Source organism: Zalophus californianus, chromosome 13, assembly GCF_009762305.2.
Source record: "Zalophus californianus isolate mZalCal1 chromosome 13, mZalCal1.pri.v2, whole genome shotgun sequence".
In the NCBI taxonomy this organism is placed as follows: Eukaryota; Metazoa; Chordata; class Mammalia; order Carnivora; family Otariidae; genus Zalophus; species Zalophus californianus.
Window position 1 is genome coordinate 89,814,577 of NC_045607.1, and position 27,852 is coordinate 89,842,428.

Sequence of the window (27,852 nt, forward strand, 5' to 3'; positions counted from 1 at the left end):
TATTAAACTCCTTGAGCTAAATCACAAGCACACACAACACTGAACTCAACAGGGATCTACATGCTTTAGGCTTTACAAAGGGACTGCATGGGCTTTCCACTTTATGCCATGATGAAGCAGCAGCAGATGGCAGGCACTGTAGGACCAGGATCCCAGGAAAAAGGAAAAATGGAGTTTCAGGCCACATAGCAGAACCAGAGCAGAACCTGGAGGTCTCAGTAAGTTGAGGAGACAGACCAGAAATTCGGCGATCAAGCGTAACTACCATCTGTGGTGTAAAATACTGGAGACAGAGATGACTGACAGAGACCCACTGGCATCTGCAGGAGGGTCGCTTGGAGTCTCTGGCTGAAGAAAAGAAACGATTTGAAATAGGCCAGAGTTTTCTATTCTTAACAAAGTGTGCTCTCAAAAGGAATTACTGAACCAGAGCCTAACCTGCTGAGGGTTGATCAGAGCCTAGCCAAACTGGGGGAAAGGGAATATTGACTCCAGTTCTCTCTCATCTTCCACATGGGGAATGGGCTTCCATGTGCCACTGAGCCAGGCCCCAAGTGCCACAAGGTCAGAAGCTCTTTTGTTCGGGACGTCACTCTATGTCACTCTTCATCTCACTATGGATTCATATCCTTTAATAAAGGGGTAAACCTACAGGTTTCCCTGAGTTCATCAAACCTAAGGAGGTCGCCTTTGGAAGCTCCAATCTGTAGCCGGTTGGTCAGAAGCACAAGCAACAGCCTGGGCCTTGTGACTGGCGTGTGAAGTGAAGGGCGGCAGTGTGGTAGGACTGAGCCCTTAACCTCTGGAATCCAATGCTATCTCCAGGTAGATAGTATCAAAATTGAGTTAAATTCCCAGACACCCTATGGATGTCAGAAAATTGCTTGGTATTGTGTGGCAGGGAACTCCCCATATTGGAAATGGGTCCACAAACCCTAAAAGATGTCCCTCTAGCCATCCTGTCCCACCTTAGCTAGCTCTTTACACATCTTTTTTCAAGATTTTATTTATTTGTCAGAGAGGGCGAGAGAGTGCATGTGCACACACAAGCAGGGGGAAGGGCAGAGGGAGAAGCAGGCTCCCCGCTGAGCAGCGAGCCCAACGTGGGGCTCGAGCCCAGGACCCTGGGATCGTGACCTGAGCTGAAGGCAGACGCTTAACCGACTGAGCCACCCAGGCGCCCTGTTTTTTATACATCTTAAAAAATTTAAAAGCACTAGTGAAGTTCAGGGTCTAGGGGCACAGGCCCACCAAAAGACTGACCTAATTACAGGACTGTTAACATTTCTCTTGCCTTACAGCTAACCGTTAAATTACTAAAGCCCTGTCCCTGCAGATCTTTTTACCCAGCACATCACATTCACCTTACAACAAAAAATTACAAGACATGACAAAAGGCAAGAAACGCGGTTTGAAAGGATGGAACAAACACCAGAATCAGAGTTAGAGGGGGTAAGAATGCTGGAATTATCAGATTAGGATTTTTTTTTTAACTATGGTCAATATGCTATAGGCTTTTTAGAACAGTACATAATACACAAGAACAAGTGGATAATGTAAGAGAAGAGTTAGAAAGTATAACAAAAAAGCAAAAAGAAATGCTAGAGATAAAAAAAACACGAACAAATGAAGAATGCCTTTGATGAACACATCAGCAGACTACACACGGCTGAGGGAATCACTGCACTCGAGAATCTGACATTGAAATTTTCAGAATTGAAAAACAAAGAAAAAAGACTTTTGAAAAAAACCCAGAATATCCAAGAATGGTGGGGCAACTACAAAAATGTAACATACATATAGGAATACTAGAAAGAGGAGAAAGAGAGAGGGGAACATTCAAAGCAATATTTGAAGCTGAGAATTTCCTTCAAATTGATGTCAGACACAAAACCATAGATCTGGGAAGCACAGAGAACGCCAAGTACAACAAATGCAAAAAACAAAACTACACTTAGGAATATTGTATTCAAACTTCAGAATATCAAGTCAAGAAAAAAACTTTTTTTCAAAGATTTATTTGGGGGGGAGGGATCGAGGGAGGGGGAGAGACAGAAACTCAAGCAGACTCCATGCTCAGTGTGGAGCCTCACATAGGGCTTGATCTCATGACCCTTAGATCAGACCTGAGCCAAATCCAAGAGCTGGATGCTTAACCAACTGAGCCACTCAGGCAACCCCAAGAAAAAAATCTTGAAAGAAGCCAAAGGAAAAAAAAAATCTTACCCAGAGAGGAGCAAAGGTAAGAATTAGATCCAGTTTTTCTTTCTCAGAAACCATGTAGTAAGGAGAAGAGTGAAATAAAATATTTAGAGTATTGGGAGAAAAAAAATCCACCAATTTTGAATTCTGTACTTTGCAAAATTATCCTTCAAAAGTGAAGAAGAAATACCTTCTCAGAAAAATAGAAATTGAGGCAATTTGTTATTAGTAGACCTGTCTTGCAAGAAGTGTTAAAAGAAGTTCCTCATAAAAAAGGAAAATGGTACAGGGGCGCCTAGGTGGGTCAGTTGGTTAAACATCTGCCTTCAGCTCAGGTCATGATCCTGGGAACCTGGGTTCGAGCCTTGCATCAGGCTCTCTGTTCAATGGGGAGTCTGCTTCTCCCTCCCCCTCTGTGCTCACTTGCTTATTACTCTCTCTCTCTCAAATAAACAAATGAATACAATCTTTAAAATAAAAAAGGAAAATGGTATAGCTCAAACTCAGATCTACACAAAGAAAGGAAGAATGCTGGAGAATGTATAAGTGAGGGTAAAATAAAAGCTTTTATTTTTCTTACTCTGAATCAATGTAACAGAAAAAGTATGCTCTAAATAATATATACTATTATGTATGCCTGTATGCATACAAGTAAAATTAATGACAGTCATGTTAAAACGAGTGGAAGAGAAAAATTAGGAATATTTTGTTAGGGTACCTACATATACTACCTGAGAAACTGTAGAAGGTGATTTGAAGCAGACTTGGATTACTTTTAAAACAAAAACAGAAACAAAGGACAAGGGCAAAAAATAGAAAACAGCAACAAACGTGGTAGGTATTGCTCCAACTACATAAAAAATCACTTTGAATGTCAATGGTCTAAATATATTAATTAAAAGACAGATTGTCAAGATGAATCAAAAAACAAGACCCAAACAGATGTTGCCTTCAAGAAATCCACTTTAAATATACAGACACATATAGATTAAAAGTTCAGAGGTGAATAAAGATACACTACACTAATACAAATCAAAAAAAAAAAAGGGAGCAGTTATATTAACTTTCAGAACAAGGAAATTTATCACGGATAAAGAAAGGAATTATGTAATGATAAAGGGGTCAATTGTCCAAAAACATGCAACAATTTTAACGTGTATGTGCCAAATAATTGAATGTCAAAATACATAAGACAAACACTGACAGAACTGTAATGAGAAAATAGATAGATCTATTATTTATTTTAGTTGGGGATTTCAACACCCCTTTATCAAAAATGGATGGACCCACCAGGTAGAAAGTCAACAGGGGCACAGCTGAATCCAAGAGCACCATCAATCAATTGGATATAAATGACACCTATAGACTACGTGATCCAACAACAGCAAATTACACATTCTTCTCAAGTTTATATGGAACATTCTCTAAGACAGACCACACTCTGGGCAATAAAGCACACCTTAACAAATATTTACAAAAATAGAAATCATACAATGTATGCTCTCAGACCATAATGGAATTCAACTAGAATTCAATGAAAAGACAGATGGAAAAAAACCAAAGTACTTGGAAATTAAACACACACTTCTAAATAACACATGGCCAAAGAAGAAAATCTTAAGACAAATTAGGAAATATTTTCACTGAAATGAAAATACAGATTATTCAAAATCGTGGGATAAGTGAAAGCACTACTTAGAGGGAAATTTATAGCAGTGAATGCCTAAATTAAAAAGAAGAAAGATCTAAAATCAATAATCTCAGATTATACTATAGGAAACTAGAAAAAAGATATTAAATCCAAAGTAAAGAGAAGAAAATAAATTTAAAAATTAGAGCAGAAATCAATGAAATTGAAAACAAGAAATTAATGTATAAATTGATGAAACCAAAAGTTGAATCTTTGAAAAGATCAATATAATCAACAAGCCTCTAACCAGGCCAAATAAAAAGGACAGAGAAGATTATCTCCCTGTTTCATCAGAAATGAAAGAGGGGACATCACAACAGATCCTGTGGATATTAAAATATAAAAAAAGAATACTATCAACAACTCTATGCCCACAAATTCTATAATCTAGATGATTCCTTGAAAGACAGCATATGCCAAATCTCACACAAGAAGAAAATAGTACCAATAGGCCTATATGTATGAAAGAAATTCAATCAAGAAATAACCACCTTTCAAAACAGAAGTCATCATGCCCAGAAGGGTTCACCAGTGAATTCTACCAAACATTTAAGAAGGAAATTATACCAATTCTCTACAATCTCTTCCAGAAGACAGAAGCAGAGGTAATACTCCCTAGCTCACTCTATGAGAACAGCATCCCCTAATACCCAAACCAGAAAAAGACAGTATAAGAAAAGGTAACAAAGCAATAGTATCACTCATTAACATACATGCAAAAATCCTTAGCAAAATATGAGCAAATCAGGGGCCCTTGGGTGGTTCAGTCATCTCCCTCTGCCTGCTGCTCTGCCTGCTTGTGCGCCCTCCCTCTGTCAAATAAATAAATAAAATCTTTAAAAAAATATATAAAATTCACAGTGTATATAAAAAAATTACACATCATGACCAAGTGGTATTATCCTAGGTATGCAAGGTTGGTTCACATTCAAAAATCAATTAATGTAATCTATCACATCAAGAAGGTAAAGAGGAAAAAAATTCACACAGTCATAGCAACAGATGCAGAAAAAGCATTTGATAAAATTCAACAATTCATGACAAACACTCTCAGTAAAATAGGAAAAAAGGGAACTTTCTCAACTTGATAAAAATATCTATCATAACTTATAGCCAACATCACACTTAACAGTGAGAAACTTGAAATTTTCCTGCTAAGAGCAGAAATAAGGCAAAATGTCTTTTCTCACCATTGTTTTTCGACATTATACTGGAAGTTTTAGTTAATATAATAAGACAACGGACATAAAGGGCATACAGATTGGGAAGAAAGAAAAAAAACTGTTTTTGCTCACAGACGACATGATCATTTATGCAGAAAATCCAAAGAGACAGACCAAAAGACTGGAACAAATAGGCAATTATAGCAGAATTGTAGGATATGAGAATAATATACAAAAAAATTAATTGCTTTCCTATATACCAGTAACGAACAAATGGAATTTAAAATTAAAAACATAATGTCATTTACCTGGCATTCCCAAAATGAAATAATTAGGTATAAGTCTAACAAAATATGCGCAAGAACTATGAGAGAGAAATTCTGTAAAACTCTGATGAAAGGTAATAAAGAACTAAATAATGGAGAACTATTCCATGTTCATGGTTCAGAAGACTAATATTGTCAAGATGTCCGTTCTTCACAATTTGATCTATAGATTCAATGCAATTCCAGTCAAAATCTCAGCAAGTTATGGATATCTACCAAGTGAACCTGCTTATATGGAGACGCAAAAGACACAGGATACCCAACATAAAACTGAAGAAGAAAAAGGTCGGACTGACACTACCCAACTTTAAGACTTAGTATAACCTTACAGTAATCTCAACAGTGTGATGCGGGGAGCAGTGGGGCAAAGAGATCAGCAGAACAATATTAAGAGCCCAAAACAGACCCACAAACACACAGTCAACTGATCTTTGACAGAGGCGCAAAGGCAATATAGTGAAGACAGTCTTTTCAAAACCTGGTGCTGGAACAACTGGATGCCCACGTGCAAAAAAGTGAATCTAGACACAGACATGCATACAGCCTTCATAAAAGTTTATTCAAAATGAAAAGAAAATTTATTCGAGATGGATTAGACCCTAATGTAAAAGGAAAACCTATAAAACTAGAAGGTAACAGAGAAGAGACCCCAATTGACCTTGGGTGCGGTGATGGCTTTTTAGATACAACATCAAGGAACAATCTGCAAAAAAAAAAAAAAAAAAAAAAAGAAAGAAAAGGAAAGAAAAAAAGAAAAAGAAGAAAAAGATAAATTGGACTTCATTACAATTAAGTATGTCTGGTCTGCAAAAGACAAGATTAACAGAGTAAGATAAGCCATAGATTGAGAGAAAAATACTTGCAAAAGATACACCTGATATGTGGCTATTATCCAAAATATACAAAGAACTCTTAAAACTCAACAGTAAGAGAATAAACAACCCTATTTAAAAATGGGCAAAAGACCTTAATAGACCTCACCAAATAAGATACACAGATAGCAAATAAGCATATGAAAAGATGTTCAACATCCTATGTCATTAGGAAGTTGCAATTAAAAGAACAATGAGATCACCATCACACACCTATCAGAATGGCCAAAATCCAAAACACTGGCAACACCAAATGCTGGTACAGATGTGCAGCAACAAGAACTCTCAGATACTGCTGGTGGAAATGCAAAGGAAACAAGGTTTTCTATGATAAAAACTACTACATAACTAAGTACCAAGTGATAGTGAGCACACACAAGCTCTTCTAGAAAACAGAAGAACACATTTCATGAAGCAAGCTTTACTACACTATGAGAAAAGAAATCTCTTTAAAAAAATATTTTACAAATATGTAATTTTTAAGAAAATGTTATTAAGTAAATCTAGCAATAGGTAAAAAGGATGACCAAGTGGGATTCATCCTAGGAATGCAAGGTTAAGATTCCAAAAGAAATAGAGTTCACAATATTAACTGAAAAAGAAAAATCATAAGATGATGTCACTATAAAGAAAGAGTTTGAAAAATTTAACACCTATTGATTAAATTAAAAACGAGGGAGGGGAACTTCCTTAATCCGATAAAGGACAGATATGAAAAACCTAGAGGAACATAGTACTTTATGGGTTCCAGTCCAAGACAGTGCGGTAGGAAGATCCTGCTCACCTCCTCCTAAGGACACACTGAGTCTACAGCTACATATAGAACACTATCCTCTTAAAAAAAAAAACCTAAGGGCTGGCTGAGTGATGAATACAAATGGTGCAAAGAGAAGAAAACCACATCAAAGCAGGGAGGAGAGGCTGGGGCACAATCTGGTCATAAACCCCACCACCACTTTGGTGACCCTCAAGTGTGAGGGAACTCAAAACCTAGAGCTTCTTCCTGTGAAGCAAACAGTTCAAATCCTACATGAGGAACTCTGACTTTTAAGATGTGCACCAGAGAGATGAGCCCTTGATACACAGAACTTTGAAAATCAATGGGGGATTGTGTCCTGAGACCCACAGATCTGGTGACCTGAGAAATGGCTCTTTAGAAAAGGCTCTTGTGCTTGGATTCATCCACCCCAGGGCCCAGCACAGAGGCAGTCGATGGCGCCCAGACTTCAAGTGAAGGAGGCTCACCTACTTATAGCAAGGCACTGTCCTGATGGACAGGCACCTAATTGAGCACACACATCTAGGAGCCTGCTGTAACTCTCTGGGAATGGAGACTGATAGACACCACCTCTGCATTCTCCCTATACGGTGCTCCAGAGCACCAGCATCTCCCAGGATGGAACTTTTATATGCATCTGGTGCCCTAATTTTTACAGCTGCCACACAGGGGATCCCTCCTGATCACAGGGCTCTGCAGACCAGAGAAGCTTGCATTCCTGGTCCCATGGGGATGTAAGAACTGGTGCCACCCAGAAGGGAGCTCACACCATTGCTGGCCCACCAAACTGTGTGGCTGCTGCCTGGGTCACCTCACATCTCCGGGCCCAGGTGTGGTGCGGCTTAAACCCATGGGTCCCACAGGACTGTCACCACCAAAGATTTCTTAAACAGTCACCACCCCTGGGCACAGCATGAGGCAACACACCCAGAGCTCAATCCTTCTGTGAAAGGGGCTTATTAGCTAATCATCACGGCTGTGACATGAGAGTCGGCTCTTCATGAAACACATATCGAAGGCTGACTCTACTCCCTTTCAGAAAGCTCGGGGGGCAGACACGATCTCATGGCCCCTCTGCCATTCTCCAGAGCGCTTGTGTCTCCCGGTGGGGAGTTTTACATGCGTCCCATGGCATTCTTCAAAGAGATATGACAAACAATCCTAAAATTTGTATGAAACCACAGAAGATGTCAAATAGCCTAAGCAATCTAGAGGAAGAAAAACGAAACTGAAGGCATAACACTCCTTTTCTTGAAACTGTATCCCAAAGCTGTAGTAGTCAAAATAGTATGATATTGGCATAAAAACAGACTCACAGAGAAATGGAACAGAACAGAGATCCTAGAAATAAACCCACACATATTTGGTCAGTTAATTTAAGATAAAGCAGCCAGGTATATACAAAAGGAAAAGAACAGTCTCTTCAATATTATATTGGGTCTGAACTTTTATTTCCCCATCTGTGGCTCACCTGTGGGAAAACGGGACAGTCACATGCAAAAGAATGAAACCAAACCACAATCTTAACACCATACACAGAAATTAACACTAAATGGAATAAAGATTTAATGTAAGACCCAAAATCAAAAAACTCCTTGAAGAAAACATACTCAGTAAGCTGCCTGACACAGAGCTTGGTGAAGATTTTCTTTAATACGACACCAAAAGCGAAGGCAACAAAAACAGAAATAGAGTGGAATTATATCAAACTAAAAAATTTCTGCACAACAAAGGAAACCATCAGCAGAATGAAAAGGCCATGTACTGAATGGGAGAAGGTATCTGCAAATCATATATCTGATACAGGGTTAATATCCAAAATACATAAGGAACTCATACAACTCAATAGCAAAAAACTGAACAATCCAATTTAAAAATGGGCAGAAGATCTGAACAGTTATTTTTCCAAGAAGACTTACAGATAACTAACAGACACATGAAAAGATGCTCAATATCATTAATCATCAGGGAAGTGTAAATCAAAACCACAATGAGATATCACTTCACACCTGTTAGAAGGGCTAGTATCAAAAAGATAAGAAATAATAAATGTTAGTGAGGATACTGAGAAAGGGAACATTTGTGCACTGTTGGTTGGAATGTAAATTAGTGCAGCCACTGGGGAAAATTGTATGGAGTTTCTCAAAAAATTGAAAATACAACTATCATATGATCTAGCAATTCTGCTCCTGGGTATTTATACGAAAAAAACAAGAACACTAACTGAAAAACATACGTGCACCCCATTTTTCTTCGAGGAATTATTTTACAATAGTTAAGATATGAAAATAACCTGAGTGTCCATTGATGGATTAATGGTTAAAGAAATCATGATGTATATACACACCAGAATATTATTCAGCCAGAAAAACAAATGAAATCTTGCCACTTGAAACAAATGGCTGGATCTCGAGGGCATTATGCTAAGTAAAATTAGGCAATCAGAAAAAGACAAATACCATACAATCTCACATATATGTGGAATCTTAAAAACAAAACAAAACAAAATCCCAGCAAACAGAAAACCAAGTTCGTAGATACAAAGAACAGATTGGTGGTTGTCAGTGGTAGTGGATGGGGGTTGGGGAAAATGGGTGAAGGGAGTATTAAATATTTGAAAAATTAAAAAAAACTAAAGTGATTGGGGAACAAAAAAGAAAAGAAAGCATAATAAAAGAAAACTTTGTAAATGATCGAATGTTTTGCCCTTCAGATTAGGAACAAGACAAAGTTGTCCTCTCTCATCATTTATATTCAGTATACATTATATTGCAAGTCTTAACAAGTTTCATAAAGAGAAATAAGTAGCATAAAGACTGGAAAACATCTTTATTCACAGATGACATTGTTATATACATAAAACATATCATGGATTTTCAAAACATGTACTACAAATAATGAGGTTGATAATATTAAGAAATATGACGTTAATACAAATAAATTACTTGTATTTTGACATTTTCCCCAAAATTAGTAATTGAAATTAAAGATATCACTTAAAATATTAAAATCATGAAAGCTATTGATATTTCTAATCATGAAGTATAAAGTGTAAGTGTAAGATGAAAACAAATAATGGGAAGGAAAACTTAAAAAGCCAAATGAAAGGAGAGATCTATAGATTCAGGGCAATCCTGATCATAATCTCAGCAATTTTTAAGAAAAAAAAATGTTAAGTGCTTCTAAAATTTATGTGGAAAGGCAAAGAACAGGTAACTACTAATATAATTTTGAAAAAAAGTTAAGAGTTAGACTCACCTTAACTTATTTCAATAGTTAACACACAGGTATATTAACAAAAAGCGTGTGGTGTTACCATAAAGATAGACAGTAGGTTCAATGAAATAGAATGTATTCCAGAAATAAATACGTGTACATATGGTCAATTTAATTTGGAAAAACTACCAAGGCAATTGAACAGGGGAAGGGTAATCTCTGCGGCAAACAGTGCTGTTAGAGTGGACCATGAGATGCACAAAAGTAGCACAATCGTACTTAACACCATATAGAAAACCTAAGTGGAAAACATAAAACTTAACATAGCAGAAAAAAATCTCACCGACCTTTTGTTAGGCAAAGGTGTCTTAAAAAGGAGGGAAAACAGCATAAGACGTAGAAGAACACAAAATAATATGACAAGATGAAAATCTTTTGTCTTTCAAGAGACACTGTTAAGAAAAAGGTGAGCCACAGACGGGGAAATAAAAGTTCAGAAAACATTTATCTTATAATGGTCACCTCTATTACATAAAGAATTCTTTCAACCCAGTTAAGACCCCCCCCAAAAAGATAGAAAAAGATGTGAGTTAAAGATTTGAAGAGATACTTCACAAAAGATATGCAAATAGCCAAAATACACATGAAAAGATGCCCATCATCATTTTTCACCACGGAATTGTAAATTAAAATCCAGTAAGATATAACCTGACACCAACTGAAGTGGATGAAATTATAATACCTAAGGTGTAGGTGAGAATGTGGCTCATGCTGATGGGCATGAAAATAGCGTAGTCACTTCGGAAACATTTGGCAGTTACTTATAAAAAGTTACAAATACCTTTACTGCAAGACCCAGGAAAACCGTTCCTATGTCTTTGCACAAGAGAAATGAAAATATGTCTGCACAAAAACTTGTATTGGAATGTTTGTAGAAGCCTTACTCATATAGGACCAAATCTGAAAATGACAGTATCTATTCAAAAGGATGCTACTAGTATAAAGAATAAACTGATACACAAAACATGCATGAATCTTAAAATAATTATTTTTGGTGAAAGAAGTAAAGGAAAAAGAGTATGTGCTGTATGATTCCATTTGTATAAATCTCTAGAAAAGGCAAAACTATTACGACGGAGAGCAGATCAGTAGTTTAAGTGGTGAAAGCAGAAGGAGGGAAATGGCTGGAACAGGAAACAAAATATTTTAGGGTGGTGGAAGTAGTCTATATCACAATGTGGGTGGTGAAAATCAACTGAATACATTCCTCAAAACTTATCAAATTATATCTAGAGAACTGCTGCATCTAATTTTTGGTTAATTACACTCCAATAAAGTGATGAAAAAAAAGAATCAGGTTGCATTTGAGAGTCAGACACATAAGGTAAACACCCACGGAGACGAGGTGGCTGTAGATCTCCAGCATCACATCTCTGTACAGAGTCCACTGAGTGGGGCCTATTTTCTGCCATTCTGCCTGGGTGAACTCCACAGTCACATCCTTGAATGACACGGATGCCTGTAATAGCACATTTCTGTTCAATCTGAACAGGGGACATGGAAAATACCTTTGGAACTAATTCTATCATGTTTACTGTAGAGTGTAAAACAACATGTTACAAAGGATGCCTGTCATAGCCTTAACTCTGTCTTCCATTTTGGGGATACATAATGAATACAAATATTCTCATGCCCTCATTCATTTGCAATTACTTATAAATTATATACATGCACCATCTGTTAACTTGATACTTATAATGTTTAGTGGGATTTTTTGTTTAGATAAAGTTACTAAAAAAAAGACCTTTCTAATATTTTATCCTATACCAATGTTTTGTCCTAAGCCTCTCTAGGGTATACAACACTCCCACTCAAAGTCTTCTGCTAGGGTAATGGGGAATCAATGAAGGGGCTAATGTAAGCCTTGGATATATCCATACATAACTACGTATTTATTTTAGAAGTGATCTAGGGGAAGAGTGGAGTGTTTTAAGCAGCAAAACAGAAGAGATCAATTTAAGAGCAACCCACCTATATTAAGGCAAAGCAATGGGAAAGAAACATAGGAAACTAATTCTCCAAGAGAAAGAAACACTGATTTCTTGGTCAGTTCCACAGAGAAGCAGCATAAACAAAGGGGCGGATGCTGATGCTATATACTGAAACTTGAAAAAGAGGTAAAGAGGGTTGGGTAGAGGATCACCTCTTGTTTATGTTGTACTCAAAATATGTGAGGACACACAGAAAAGTTATCCACTGCAGAGCTGCTTACGTGATTTTGTAGCATATGAAATCTACAATAAAGATAAGAATTGTAATGGACATTAGTCACTAAGGTGATAACTGAAATCATAATACAGAATCTGCTGGCTCAGACAGGACATATAAATTGAGGGGGGAAAAGATACAAAACTGAATTTGAGAGAATACCAATATTTACCAGAAGAAGAATAAACCAAGAAGGCAGGGGAAAAATTTATTATTGGTGGTAAGAGAAAATGGACAAAGGAGACTCAGAGAAATGACCAGTGTCAAATTCGGCAACACTTAGAATCATCAGGATGCCGGGGTGAACAACTGGCAGAGCAATTCATCGAAGAAGAATGAGACAATATTGGAGATGCTCGATTTGTGTTTTGAGCAGACTATATGAAGAAAATCTACATCAGGCAGGAGAAATAATTCAGAAGCTATCAGTGTAGATAAGGCAGTCAAAGGGAAAAGAGAGCTATTCTGGCATTTGATATTTAAAGACATCAAATTTAGAAATTTCATTTTCTAAGTGTTTCTTGATGACACAGATATAAATTTTTATCTGCACAAATTCCTAATTTTTCATACTGACCTTGTATCTAGCATCATTAATTCTAACAGTTTACCTATAGATACATGTAGATTTTCTACATCAGCGATCATATCATCTATAAACACTGGGGAAATTATTTCTTGCTTTCCGACCTTTGAATTTTTTTTTTTTTTTTTTTTTTTGCCTTATTTCACTGGCTAAGACTTCCAACATTTTTCTTCCCAGGAAAAGTTTTCCTAGTGAACTATGAATTACAAATCTTTTTTAAAAGTTTTTGATAGATATAGCTTATAAAAATAAGGAAGATTCTTTCATTCCTAGAATACTAGAAATTTTAATATTCTTTTTAAAAAGATTTCATTTATTTGAGAGAAAGAGAGAGAGAGTGTGTGAGTGTGTGAGCAAGGGGAAGAGCAGAGGGAGAAGAATAAGCAGACTCTATGCTGAGCAGGGAGCCTGATGCAGGACTCGATCCCGTGACCCTGAGATCATGAGCTGACCCCAAATCAACAGTCATACGCTAAACTGACTGAGCCACCCAGTCGCTCTGGAAATTTTAATATTCTAAAATTTATTTCCTACATCCAATAGTATGATCATGCTTTCTCATAAAATTAATGAATTATGTTGATTTTTCAAATTGTTAATTCAAACTAGAATTTCAAATAAATGTATCTTCTTCATTATTTACTAACCATACACACATACAGCTTACTTATCTTGGCTTGAATATTCATATGGAAAGCTAAAAAAGCATATATAGCCAAAAATGTTTAAGAATAATGATGTTGTATTTGTTGTACTTGATATTCAAACTTTGTCAAGTTTTAATAGATGTTGAGCTTGAATGACCATGGAGCAGAAGAGAAAGTTAAAAATGACTAAAATATAGGTGATTTTTGAAGGTGAAAAAGGATGGCATCTTTTATTTTTGGAAAAAATACAAAGTTTCAAAAATGTCATAGGGATAATTAAATAGGAGTGAGGGGTAAGAAAGTTAGATCTATACATCATACCACTGAACAAGGTAAAATTAGAATGGACCAAACATATAAATGTAAAAAATAAAATTAATCAAGTTCTAGAACACAACATGGAAAGTTTCTATTACAGTAAGACTGGGAAATGAAGGGTTCTGGTCAAGTTGGTGACATAGAAAGTTCCTGTCTCACCTCCTCCCACAGACACACCAAATCTACAGCTACACATGGAGCAGTTTCCTCAGAAAGAAATCAAGAGAACAGCTGAGCAACTCCTATATATTGAGTGAATAAGAAAATATCCACATCACAATGGATCTTGGTACACCCTCAGCTACTGGGAACCACTAAGAACAAAGGAAACAGGTTGGACCATCACAAAGATTTGAGAGACAACCAAGGGTGTGGGCTGGGCTGAATGATAAGGTCCATCTTCCACACTAGGCCACTGTCAAGACTGGAAGAAGTGGCTGTTTTTTCTAATACGCACAAACCAACACAGAAAGAGAAGGAAAATGAAGAAACAGGAATATGGTCCAAATGAAAGAACAAGATAAAACCTCAAAAATGTCCTTAATGAAAAGAAGATTAGTTGACTGTTTTCTTTGCTGTGCAGAAGCTTTTTATCTTGATGAAGTCCCAAAAGTTTATTTTTGCTTTTGTTTCCCTTGCTTTGGAGACCTGTCTTGAAAGGAGTTGCTGTGGCTGATGTCTAAGAGGTTACTGCCTATGCTCTCCTCTAGGATTTTGATGGATTCCTGTCTCACATTGAGGCCTTTCATCCAATTTGAGCTTATCTTTGTGTGTGGTGTAAGAGAATGGTCCAGTTTCATTCTTCTGCATGTGGCTGTAAAATTTTCCCAGCACCATTTATTGAAGAGACTGTCCTTTTTCCATTGCATATTTTTTCCTGCTTTGTCAAAGATTAGTTGACCATAGAGTTGAGGGTCCATTTCTGGGCTCTATTTTTTTTTTTTTAAGATTATCTATTTATTTATTTGATAGAGAGAGACACAGTGAGAGAGGGGACACAAGTACGGGGAGTGGCAGAGGGAGAAGCAGGCTTCCTGCCGAGCAGGGAGCCCGATGCAGGGCTCATTCCCAGGACCCTGGGATCATGACCTGAGCTTAAGGCAGACGCTTAACAACTGAGCCACCCAGGTGCCCCTGAGCTCTCTATTCTGTTCCATTGATCTATGTATCTGTTTTTGTGCCAATAAAATGCTGTCTTGGTGATCACAGCTTTGTAATAGAGCTTGAAATCAGGTGGCAACGTGATGCCCTCAGCTTTGTTTTTCTTTTTCAACATTCCTTTGGCGATTCAGAGTCTTTTCTGGTTCCATACGAATTTTAGGATTGTTTGTTCCAGCTCTTTGAAAAATGCCAATGGTATTTTAATTGGGATGGCATTGAAAGTGTAGATTGCTCTGGGCAGGATAGACATTTTTTTTTTATTAACATATAATGTATTATGTGTTTTAGGGGTACAGGTCTGTGATTCATCAGTCTTACACAATTCACAGCGCTCACCATAGCACATACCCTCTCCAATGTCCATCACCCAGCCACCCCATTACTCCCACCCCTCTCCCCCCGAGCAACCCTTAGTTTGTTTCCTGAGATTAAGGGTCTCTTATGGTTGTCTCCCTCTCTGATTTCGTCTTGTTTCATTTTTCCCTCCTTTCCCCTATGATTCTCTATCTTGTTTCTCAAATTCCTCATATCAGTGAGATCATATGATAACTGTCTTTCTCTGATAGACTTATTTCACTTAGCGTAATACCCTCTAGTTCCATCCACATCGTCGCAAATGGCAAGATTTCATTTTTTGATGGCTGCATAATATTCCATCACATATATACACCACTTCTTCTTTATCCATTCATCTGTTGATGGACATCTAGGCTGTTTCCATAGTTTGGCTATTGTGGACAGTGCTGCTATAAACGTTGTGGTGCACATGCCCCTTCGGTTCACTACATTTGTATCTTTGGGGTAAATACCTAGTAGTGCAATTGCTGGGTCATAGGGTAGCTCTATTTTCAACTTTTTGAGGAACCTCCATACTGTTTTCCAGACTGGCTGCACCAGCTTGCATTTCCACAAACTTTCTCCACATAGGATAGACATTTTAACAATGTTTATTTTTCTGATCCATGAGCATGGGATGTTTTTCCATCTTTTTGTGTCTTCCTCAATTTCTTTCATAAGTGTTCTGTAGTTTCTAGAGTATAGATCCTTTACCTCTTTGGTTAGGTTTATTCCTAGGTATCTTATGTTTTTTGTTGCTATTGCAAATGGAGTCGATTCCTTAATTTCTCTTTCTACAGTTACATTGTTAGTATATAAAAAAGCAACTAATTTCTGTGCATTGATTTTGTATCTTGCCACACTGCTGAATTGCACCGAATGGGAGAAGATATTTGCAAATGATATTACAGATAAAGGGCTGATATTCAAGATCTATAAAGAACTTCTCAAACTCAACACCCAAAAAACAAATAACCCCGTCAAAAAATGGGCAGAAGACATGAACAGACACTTCTCCAAAGAAGACATGCAAATGGCTAACAGACGCATGAAAGAATGCTCAACATCACTAGCCATCAGGGAAATACAAATCAGAACCACAATGAGATACCACCTCAAACCAGTCAGAATGGCTAAAATTAACAAGTCAGGAAACAACAGATGTTCACAAGGATGTGGAGAAAGGGGAACCCTCTTACACTGTTGGTGGGAATGCAAGCTGGTACAGTCACTCTGGAAAACAGTATGGAGCTTCCTCAAGATGTTAAAAATAGAGCTACCCTATGACCCAGCAATTGCACTACTGGGTATTTACCCCAAAGATACAGATGTAGTGAAAAGAAGGGGCACATGCACCCAGTGTTCATAGCAGTCATATCCACAATAGCCAAACAATGGAAGGAGCCGAGATGCCCTTCAACAGACGAATGGATAAAGATTTGGTACATATACACAATGGAATATTATTCAGCCATCAGAACGGATGAATACCCACCATTTGCATCAACATGGATGGAACTGGAGGGGATTATGCTAAGTGAAGTAAGTCAAGCAGAGGAAGACAATTATCATATGGTTTCACTCCTATGTGGAACATGAGCAATAGCTTGGAGGACCACAGAGGAAGGGAGGGAAATCTGAAGGGGGAGAAATCAGAGAGGGAGATGAACCATGAGAGACTATGGACCCTGAGAAACAAACTGAGGGTTTCAGAAGGGAGGAGCTGGCGGGGAGAGGTAAAAGGGTGATGGGCATTAAGGAGGGTACATGTTGTGATGAGTACTGGGTGTTACACACAACTAATGAATCACTGAACACTACATCAAAAACTAATGACGTATTATACAGTGGCTAACTGAACATAGTAATAATTAAAAAAAGAAGATTAGTGAGGTACCTGATAGAGCTCAAAGTAATGGTCATTAGGATTCTCACTAAGGTCAGGAAAACAATGCATAAATAAAGTGAAAATTCCAAGCAAGAGATAGAAAATATGAGAAATTAACAGAAAAAGAGCTGAAGAATACAGTAACTGAACTAAAAACTTCAATAGAGGGGTTTAACAGTAGCCTAGATCAAGCAGAAGGATCAGTGAACTCAGTAACAGGGCAGTGGAATTCAACAATTAAGAAGCAGTACAGGAAAAAGAATGAAAAGGAACAAAAATAGCTTAAAGGAATTACAGGAAACCTTCAAGTAGACTATATTTGCATTATAGGGGGGTCCCAGAAGGAGAAGAAAAGTGGAAAGGAGCAGAAAGCTTATTCAAAGAAATAATGTAATGGTAGTGGGTGAATCACTTATAAATCTACAACAAAGGTTAAAAGACAATAGTAATAACTATGACCATGCTAATTTGTTACTGATAAACAAAGTAAAAAGATGTAATGGTGACATCAAAAACATAATGTCGGGGTCAGAATAAGAATGCAGAGCTGAGGTATGCATTCAAAATTAATTGGTTATCAGCTTGAAACAGACTGTTATAAATGTAACATGTTTCACATAACCCTCATGGTAACCACAAGCAAAAACCTTTAGAAAACCAAAAGATAAATCAAAGCATACCACTACACCAAATCACCAAATCACAAGGATTGGACAAAGAGAAGAAAGGAACAAAGGAATTACCAAAAACCAGAAAACCAATGAACAAATGGCAACAGAAAGGACATAACTATAAATAATTATTTTAATATAAATGGACTAAGTTCTCTAATCAAAAGAAAGTGACCAAATAGATTTTTTTTTTTTTTTAAGGTTACAACTACGTGCCGCCTACAAAAGACTCACTTCGGCTTTAAGGACACACAGAATGAGAGTGAAGAGATGTAAAAAGATATTGCATGCCAATGGAATTAAAAAGCAAATAAGGATAGCTATATTCACATCAAAGAAAACATACTTTAAGACAAAGACTATAACAAGAAACAAAGAAGGCAATTATATAATGATAAGGGATCAATCCAACAACAGGATGTAACCTTTGTAAATATTTATGCCCAACATAGGAAGACCTAATATTATACAGAAATTAATAGATCTGAAGGTAGAAATAGACAGGGATACAGTAATAGGTTGGGACTGCAATATACTACCTGCAACAATGGATAGATCATCCAGGAAGAAAATCAATAAGGAAGGATAAGACAAACTACATGTTATACCAAATGGACTTAACAGACATTTAGAAACATTCCATCTAAAAGCAGGAAAATACACATTCTTTTCGGGTGCACTTGGAAACATTCTCCAGGATACATCATATGTTAGGCCACAAAACAAATCTTAATAAATTTAAGAAGACTGAAATCTAATCAAGCATCTTCTCTGACTACAATGGTATAAAACTAGAAAAAAACTGCAATTACTCCACAGACAATGCACAAATATGTGGATATTAAACGACATGCTACCAACCAACCAATGGGTCAACGAAGAAATAAAATGAGAAATCAAAATATTTTTGAGACAAATGAAAATGGAAATACAACATACTAAAACTTATGAGACATGGCAAAAGCTGTTTTAAGAGGGGAATTCATGGTGATAAATGCCTACATTAATAAACAAAGATTTCAAATAAGCAATCTTACTTTACACTTTAAGGTAATAAAAAAGACCAGAGTGGAAGTAAATGAAAGAGAAACTAAAAAGACAATAGAAAAGACCAAGGAAACTAAGAGCTAGTCTTTCCAAAGACAAACAAAATAGACAAACCTGTAGCTAGACTCACCAGGAAACTAAGAAAGAGGATGCAAATAAATAAACAAATTTAGAAATGAAAGAGGAGAAGGGTACCTAGGTGGCTCAGGCAGTTAAGTGTCAACTCTTGATTTTGGCTCAGGTCATGATATCAGGGTCCTAGGATGGAGCCCCACATCAGAATCTGTGCTTAGTGTGGAGTCTGCTTGAGGATTCTCTCTCTTCCTTGCCCTCTGCCCCTCCCCCCTGCTTATACACTCTCTCTCTAAAATAAATCAATAAATCTAAAAAAAAAAAGAAATGAAAGAGGAGACATTACCACTGATAACACGAAATAATGCAAAGGTTCACAAGAGACTACTATGAACAATTATATACCAACAAACTGGATAATCTAGAAAACCTGAACAGACTGATTACTAGCAAGAAGACTGAATCAGTAATCAAAACCTCCCAATAAGCAAAAGCCCAGGACCAGATGGCTTCACTGCTGAATTCTACTAATCATTTAAAGAAGAATACCAAACCATCTCAAACTCTTCCAAAAAATAACACGAGGAGGAAACACTTTGAAACTAATTTTATGAAGCCAGTATTCCTGATACCAAGACTGGACAAGGACACTCTAAGAAAATTACAGGCCAATATCCCTGATGAACACAGATGCAAAATTCTCCACAAAATTGGCAAACCTAGCTCAGTAATACATTAAAAGGATCATATCCCATGATCAAGTGGAACTTATTTCAGGTATGCAAAGATGGCTCAACACCCACAAATCAATCCATGTGATACACCAGGGTAACAAAATGAATAAAAATCATATGATCATTTCAATAGATGCAGAAAAAGCACCTGACAAAATCCAATATCCATTCATGCTAAAAACTCTCAACAAAGTGGGTAGAAAGAGAATATACCTCAACATAATAAAGGTTATATATAACAAACCCATAGCTAACATCATACTCAATGAGGGAAAGTTGAAAACTTTGCCTCTGAGATCAGGAACAAAGCAAGGATGTCCCCTCTTGACATTTTTATTCAACATAGTACTGGAAGTCCTAGCAGAGCAATTAGGTAAGAAAAAGAAAAAGAAAAAAAAAAAGGAATCCAAATGGTAAAGGAAAAAGTAAAACTGTTTCTATTTACAGGTGACATAATGTTAGATATAGAAAACTCTAAAGAGTCCACTAAAACTGCCAGAACTAATAAATTCAGTAAAGTTGCAGTATGTAAAAATCAATATTCAAAAATCAATAGTTTCTCTACACCACAGTGAACTATAAGAAAGGGAAATTAATACAATCCCATTTATAATTCCATCAGAAAGAATAAAAATCTAGGAATAAATGTAACCAAGGAGGGAAAAGATCTATACAATAAAAATTATAAGACATTGGTGAAAGGACATGAATAAGTGGAAAGATATTCCATGCTCATGTACTGGGAAAATTAATATTGTTAAAAAGAATCCTAAAATTTGTATGGAACCACAAAAGATCCCAAGTAGTGCAAGCCAATCTTGTGAAAGAACAAAGCTGGAGACATCACACTCCCTGATTTCAAATGATATTACAAAGCTACAGTAATCAAAACAGTATGGTACTGGCATAAAAACAGGCACACTGACCAATGGAACAGAACAGAGAGCCCAAAAATAAATGAACAAATATGGCCAATTAATTTATGACAAAAAAGACAAGACTATACAGTGGTAAAAGGATAGTCACTTCAATTAAAGTGTTGGGAAAACTGGACAGCCACAGGCAAAAAATTAAACTGGACCACTTTCTTACACCATACACAAAAATCAAATCAAAGTGGATTAAACACTTGAATGTAAGACCTGCAGCCATAAAACTCCTAGTATAAAATGTAGAGTTAAGCTTTTGACATTGGTCTTGGTGATGACTTCTGGATTTATACCAAAGCACAAATAAACAAGGGGGCCTACATCAAACTAAAAAGCTTCTGTATTGCAAAAAAAAAAAAAAAAAAAAAAATCACCAGAATGAAAAGGTAACCTTTTAAATGGGAAAAAATATTTGCAAATGAAAAACTCATATGGGGTTAATAACCAAAACTCTTTATATAAGAACTCATACAACTCAGTAGCAAAAAACCTCCATTCTGATAAAAAAAAAATGGACAGAGGAACTGAATAGACATTTTTCCAAGGAAGAAATCTAAATGGGCTGCAGGTATATGAAAAGATGCTCTACACCACTAATCATCAGGGAAATGCGTATCAAAACCACAATGAGATACCATCTCACACCTGTTAGAACGGCTATCATATAAAAGACAAGAGACAACAAGTGTTGGTGAGGATATAGAGAAAGGAGAACCCTTGTCCACTGTGAGTGGGAAAGTAAATTGGTGCAGCTACTATGGAAAACAATATGGAAGTTACTCAAAAAATTAAAAATAGAACTACCATATGACCCAGCAGTAGCTGGAGATATATATATATATATATCTAAAGGAAGTGAAATAACTATTTCAAGGAGGAACCTGCACCCCCTATTCACTGCAGCATTATTTACAATAGCCAGGACATGTAAATAATGTAGGCATCCATCAATGGATGAGTGGATTTAAAAAAAAGGGGACATAATATATATATGTAATATACATAATACAAACATCATATATATATCTCATTTATATCATATGTATAATATATATGTATGTAATTATTCAGCCATAAAAAAGAAACAAATCCTGCCATTCACAACAACACAGATGGCCACTGAGGGCCTTGTACTAAGTAACATAAGTCACATATAGAAAGACAAACACTGGGGCGCCTGGGTGGCTCAGATGGTTAAGCATCTGCCTTCGGCTCAGGTCATCATCCCGGGGTCCTGGGATCGAGCCCTGCATCAGGGGAGCCTGCTTCTCCCTCTGCCTCTGCCTCTCTCTCTCTCTGAGACTCTCATGAATAAATAAATAAAGCATTTAAAAAAAAAAAAAGACAAACACTGTACGATCTCACTTACATGTGAAAATCTAAAAAAGCCAAACTCATAGAAACAGAAAATAGACTGGTGTTGCCAGAGGCGGGGTGTGGGGGGTAGTGGTAACTGGGGGAATTGTGTGAAGGCAGTCAAAGGTACAAACTTCCAGGTACAAGATAAGTAAGTTCCGGGCATGTAACATACAGCATGGCGACTATAGTTAACAGGACTGCATGTATATTTGAAAGTTGCTAAGAGAATGAATTCTAAAAGTTTTCATCACAAGGAAGAAATTCTAACTATGTGAAGTGATGGATGTTAACTAAACTTACTGTGACAATCAATTCGCAATATATACCTATATGAAATCATTTTTGGTGCATATCCTAAACTAACGCAATATCACATATCAATCATATCTTAGGACTGGTGGGGAAAGTGGAAAATACCTAAATAGGACTCAAAATTCAGAATTCATAAAAGAAAAGGCTGCTAAAGTTGATGACAATAATAATTAAATTTCTTTATGGCAAAGATAGAAATTATAAGCAGGGCCAAAATATAACATATTAGAGAAAAATTTGCAATCCACACCACAGGCAAAGGTGAATCTCAAAATATAAGGAATAGATCAAAATGCAAAATAGAATCAGGATAAAGAATATAGAATTCAAAGAAAGGGAGTGAAATGGACCCAAATCATAAAAAAAAAATGTTCATCAAACTAAACTGAGATGTAAAACAAAACAGGTTTTTATCCCATTGTCAAAAATCCTACCTTTGGTAGCACACTCTATTTGCAAAGCTACTCCTCAGTGCTAACTTAATACCATGGATTCTTACTTGAATCACTTGAATAGCTTCCTAAATTGTCACTGCTTCAACCAGTGCCCCACTAGAGTCAATTCTTAAACAGGAGCAACTGATTCTTCTAAAATGTAAAACAGATCATGTACTTTCATAGTTCCTAACCCACCTTATCACTAAATGAAAAGCTATAGTGTGTTCAGGGATTGAGAGGCTCAGTATGTTCCAATGTCAGTTCTGTTAGTTCTCTCCAAGTTGATCTATAGATCTCATATGATGACAGGCAAAAATCCCAGGAAACTTTTAGGAGATAGAATGATTCTAAAAGGAAAAGGATATGACCTAGAATTATCCAAAGTAATTCTGAAGAGAACAAAGTTGAAGAACTCACATTACATTTCAAGATATGTAATTAATCAATTAATCAATTACATATTAATTAAAACAATAATCAAGACAGTGTGATAAAGGCAAAATGATACACAAAACAACAGAACAGAGTCCAGAAATAGAGGGACACATAGTCAAATGACTTCCAACAGAGATGCTGAAGCAATTCAATGCAGATAAAGTACCTTCTTCTTAACAAATGGTACTGGAAGTAATAAAGCTCCATAAGACGGGGAAAAAAAAAAAAACAAAAACTTTCCTTGAACAGCTACAACTTGTATCATAAACAAAATTAAAAATAAAAAAATCAGATAAACTGTAAATCAGATAAAAAATCAGATAAAAAATTAAAGAAAAACTTAAAATGATCATAAATGTAAAATCCGTAACTATAAACTTTTAACAGATAACATAGGAATATATTTGTGACCCAGATTAGGCAAAGATACCTTAGATGGGACCAGAAAAAAAAAAAAAGAAAAGAAAAAACAAACAACCCATAAAGTCTGATATTTTGATAAATTTTAAATTGATCAATTAAAAATGTCTGTTCTTGGAAGACAGCATTAAACAAATGAAAAGATAAGTCATGGATTAGAACACATCCATAAAACATTCCCATTAAAGGACCTGTATCAGAATATCTAAACAACTCTCAAAATTTGGGAATAAGAAAAACTCAATGAGAAAAAACTGACAAAAGATTTGGTATTTCACCTTGGAGGAGGTACAGATGGCAAATACACAAACGAAATGATGTTCAACATCATCAGACATCAGATTAAACTAAAAACAAAATGAAATACCTGTACATACCTAGCGGAGTGGCTTAAATTGAAAAACAACAACAACAAACACCAAAAAACAAAAAAACAAACCCAAAAAACAAAAACAAAAAAACCCAACACTGCTTCCTCATCCCAAACTGACAATACCAAATGCTGGCAAGGATTCAGAGCATCTAGAAATCTCAATGGCACGGCCACTCTGAAAAACAGTATGGCAGCATCTTATGATGTTAAACATGCACTTATTACAAAACCCAGTATCCCACATGCTCCCTTAATCATTTTCTCAAGAGGAATGAAGATTCGTGTCCATACAAAAGACTGAAGAATGAACACTTACTGTGGCTTTATTCACAAAGCCAAAAGGTGGGAACAACACAGATGTCCATCAACTGGTAAATGGATTAACAAATTGTGATAGATCCAATCATTGGAAAACAGGACACACTATGGAAAGATGCAACAGCATGGATGGGTCTCCACTGTGTTATGTGGGTGAAAAGCGCGATAGCCTTCAATTCCGCACATGATCTGCACTCTTTTACCTCTTCAGTCATGGCGCAGCCACCCTGGCCTACTGCTGTTTTTGCTGGTTGTAGACCTCTGGTCCACGCTGTCCGAGAGCACTTGCACTGGCAGCTCGCTTGGCTTCCAGTGTTCTTCTGTAGATACCCAAAAGTCTTCCTTCCTCACAACTGTCAAATGTTTTTTCAAGTATTTTCTCAGAGAAATCTATCTGATCAACTTATTTAAAATTAAAACTGGTCCTCACAACATGTCCCTTATTTTATTTCTTCTATATCAATTATCAAAACACAAAGTCTTTGTTTACGACTTCCCATCACCTGAATGTAAGCTACATGAGGGCACACATCTTTGTCAGCTGTTTACACAGTAACTACCATAGTGCAGGCGGCACTGTAGGTGCTCAATATACCAATTTTTAAAAATTAAATTAAATTTTATTTAAATTCAATTAACATATAGTATATTATTAGTTTCAGATGTAGAGTTTGGTGACTCATCAGTTGCATATAACACCCAGGGCTCATTCCATCACATGCCCTCCTTAATGCCCATCCCCCAGTTACCCCATCTCCCCAGCCACATCCCCTCCAGCAACCCTCAGTTTATTTCCTAGAGTTAAGAGTCTCTTATGGTCTGTCTCCCTCTCTGGTTTCATCTTATTTTATTTTCCCTCCTTTCCCTATGATCCTTTGATTTGTTTCTTAAATTCCACATATGAGTAAAACCATATAATTGTCTTTTTCTGATTGACTTATTTCACTTTGCCTAATATACTCTAGTTCCATCCATGTCGTTGCAAATGGCAAGATTTCAATTTTCTGATGGCTGAGTAATATTCCATTGTATATATTATATACCACGTCTTTATCCATTCATCTGTCGATGGGCAACGGGGCTCTTTCTGTACTTTGGCTGTTGTGGACATTGTTGCTATCAATATACCAATTCTGAATAAACGCTTCACATGCAGCAAAACAAATATAACCACCACTATGGAGACAATTCTACAGTACTTAACAAAATGAAGCGGCATTTAACCTCTGACCATTTTAGCCTATAGTTTCACCCATACAAACATATAAAATTATCAACCACCCAAATGCCTCTTTCAATAGAAGGCTGGCTAAATAATCACTATTTTACATAATGGAATACTATGCAGCTATATAAAAAATGAAGATGTTTTTTAATTATCAATATGGAAAAAAGTCCAAATTATATTTACGAAAAAACTATAAAGCAAGAATATATGGTATGCATAACTGTTGGTTCCAACGAAAATAGTAGAGGACATCATATAGATAGGAACAGGGATGCTAGCAGGAGTAGGGCTTCTCAGTATGTATCCTGGGCCATATGAATACACTATCCAAAATTTAAAAAAAATTGACAGCTGGATATGCAGAAGCAGAAGGACCAAAACACTGGGCATATGTTCCCTTAACTCACGGGGACACTGTCAACATAAAATCTGAGCCCACCCTCAGACCTTGAAATTCTAGTTCCACATTTGGGCCAACTAGAACATAAGTTTTGCATGTTTATGACTAAAACAACATCTTAGCAAACTGTCATAGGAAGGACTCTGCTTATACTGATAAAGGGTGCCTACTCGCATCCTAACATTAAAAATCAGGATTAATGGTAAACAGTGTAAAACAGTGTAAAAAAGTAAAGCTTAACTTGATCTAAATCTATTTCTACTTTTCTGAATGTATGGACTCTTTATAAACTTCTTATATCCATCCTAATACAAAGTGAGGAATGAGTAAAATGCTCACCTGAGATGTGTTCATTTTCTGCACCTCTTGGGAGATTTTAAGACTCAGCTGGGTGGAAAGAAAGAGGAGGGAGTCAAGAGGTCTGGCATGCCTCACAGCTCCTACATCCGGTTCCACAAAGTCTTAGCATCCCAGATGGGGCGCAGGCTCCCTACAGGGATAGGGCGTTTGGGCCCTTGAAAAGACATGGAATGACCATGCAGAGCCAACAAAAACTGTCCACATGAGTCCCTGAAGTGATTACGGGGACATAAACCTGCAGGTTACTACACTTTTTTTTAATCAACTTAAAAAAAATAATAGAAAAAACAACAACAAATGATTCGAGTATAGGAAAGGACAAAGCACTGCTCTTTCATTAAAATTAACATAGAAAAAAGACTCAGGCTCCATCTTTATCCACTGTCCTAGGAATATCATTTTACTCCTTGCGTTAGAGAACTCAGAGAGCAAAGTAAACGGGACAGGACAGCGGACACCCTGCTGGCCCTCAGACTCTAATATCTCACTAATCTGAGACTTAGATTTCCCACAGGGACAAAGCGTGTGCTACTACGTGGACCCGGCACCAAGCTACAGGCTTCACAGGTGACCCCTTACCTAACTCAGAGAAGCGCCAAGAAGCAGACCTTATTATTATCCTCATTTCCAGAAGAGTGACTCTTTCCCCGGTTACAGGTGGCGGACTTGAAATTTACCTGGTCTTTGCGGCTCCCCCACTCGGGCTCCACCGCAGACCAGCTTCCCTCGCTTTCCAGCACGTTAGCTGTCAACGTCAGGAACGCGCTTTCCCCTCCCGCTGCGGGGAAGGGTTTTCCCCGGTTGAGCTGCCCGCAGGGTCGGGCTCACGGTCCCGGCACAGCCTAGCCCGCACCGAGCACCTGCTTCCGACTGGGCTCAGCTCCACCTGCCCACGCTGATCGCGGGCCTGGCGCGCGTCCCGGGCTCGGGAAGTCCCCACCGCCCTAGCTGCTCCCAGGTGTTACTCAGCGCCCCCGCACAAGCCCAGTCCTCCACGCTGGCTCCCCAAACGCGCTGGGCCCCGCCACTCAGCGCTCTCGCTCCACGTGCGCACCTCCTCCTCGGGCGGAGATCAGAGAGGAAGAGGCGGGGCTGGGACAGCACATGCGCAGAAGAAAGCCAGAGGACCAGTTTCCAGAGTGCTGCGCGGTGATCCCTCTGGAGTCGACTACATTTCCCATTGTCCTCTGCGCTCGCTTCTTGACTTCGCGGTATTTTCCGCTTTTTGAGACATTTGGTAAAATATTGTCGGTGACCATCTTTCTGCCCACGTTCTTTTAGTGCCCCCAGATGTTCTAGTTTTAAT

At 37.3% G+C, this 27,852-nt stretch overlaps 1 long non-coding RNA gene across 1 annotated transcript; it reads right to left on the reverse strand.

Moving 5' to 3' along the window:
• Nucleotides 1-55: 55 nt before the first annotated feature.
• LOC113934400 lies at nucleotides 56-27,591 on the reverse strand. Its single transcript, XR_003523665.1, has 3 exons — nucleotides 27,224-27,591; nucleotides 26,526-26,573; nucleotides 56-348 (listed from the first exon to the last, which is right to left on the reverse strand). It is a non-coding gene; the product is annotated as an uncharacterized LOC113934400 (long non-coding RNA).
• Between the last annotated feature and the right edge of the window lie 261 nt (nucleotides 27,592-27,852).